Source organism: Arachis ipaensis, chromosome B01, assembly GCF_000816755.2.
Source record: "Arachis ipaensis cultivar K30076 chromosome B01, Araip1.1, whole genome shotgun sequence".
NCBI classification, from domain to species: domain Eukaryota; kingdom Viridiplantae; phylum Streptophyta; class Magnoliopsida; order Fabales; family Fabaceae; genus Arachis; species Arachis ipaensis.
Window position 1 is genome coordinate 57399870 of NC_029785.2, and position 1020 is coordinate 57400889.

Consider the following 1020-nt stretch of genomic DNA (forward strand, 5'->3'; position numbering starts at 1 on the left):
CATGGAAAGGAGTAAGACTGATTGGATGAAGATAGCAGGAAAGCAGAGGTTCAGAGGAACGAAAAGCATCTCCATTCGCTTATCTGAAATTCCTACCAATGATTTACATAAGTGTTCCTATCCCTATTTTATTATATAATATTCGAAAACCATATCACTGTTTTATATCTGCCTGACTGAGATTTACAAGGTGACCATAGCCTGCTTCATACCAACAATCTCCGTGGGATTCGACCCTTACTCACGTAAGGTATTACTTGGACGACCCAGTGCACTTGCTGGTTAGTTGTATCGAAGTTGTGACAATTATGTATTGAGATCAGAGCACCAAGTTGCTCACGTTGCCGGGGATTGTTTGAGCCTGGACATCACAATTTCGTGCACCAAGTTTTTGGCGCCGTTGCCGGGGATTGTTTGAGTTTGGACAACTGACGGTTCATCTTGTTGCTCATATTAGGTAATTTTCTTTTTGTTTTCTTTTCAAAAAAAAAATATATTTTCAAAAATATTTCTAAAATTTTCTCATCTGTTTTCGAAAAAAATAAAAATGTTTTCAAAAATTTTATTCAAAATTTTTAAGAATGAATTCTAGTGTTTCATGAAGCATGTGAAGCCTGGCTGGCTGCAAAGCCATGTCTAAATTCATTTGGACTGAGGCTTGCAATTTGTTATCAAAGAGCAATATACTCTCGTGTTAAAGACTAAAGCTTGGCTGGCCATTGGCCATGTCTAGTGTTTTGGACTGGAGCTTTCATTGAAAGCTTGGCTGGCTAGTGAGCCATGTCTAATTCCTGGACTGAAGCTTTAGACTAACATGGCAAGATTCCTGGAATTCATATTAAAAATTTTGGAATCCTTATTTTTTCTTTTTCATATTATTTTCGAAAAAATCCAAAAAAATTAGAAAATCATAAAAATCAAAAATATTTTCTGTTTCTTGTTTGAGTCTTGAGTCACATTATAAGTTTGGTGTCACTTGCATATGCATCTTGCATTTTTCGAAAATTTCATGCATTCATG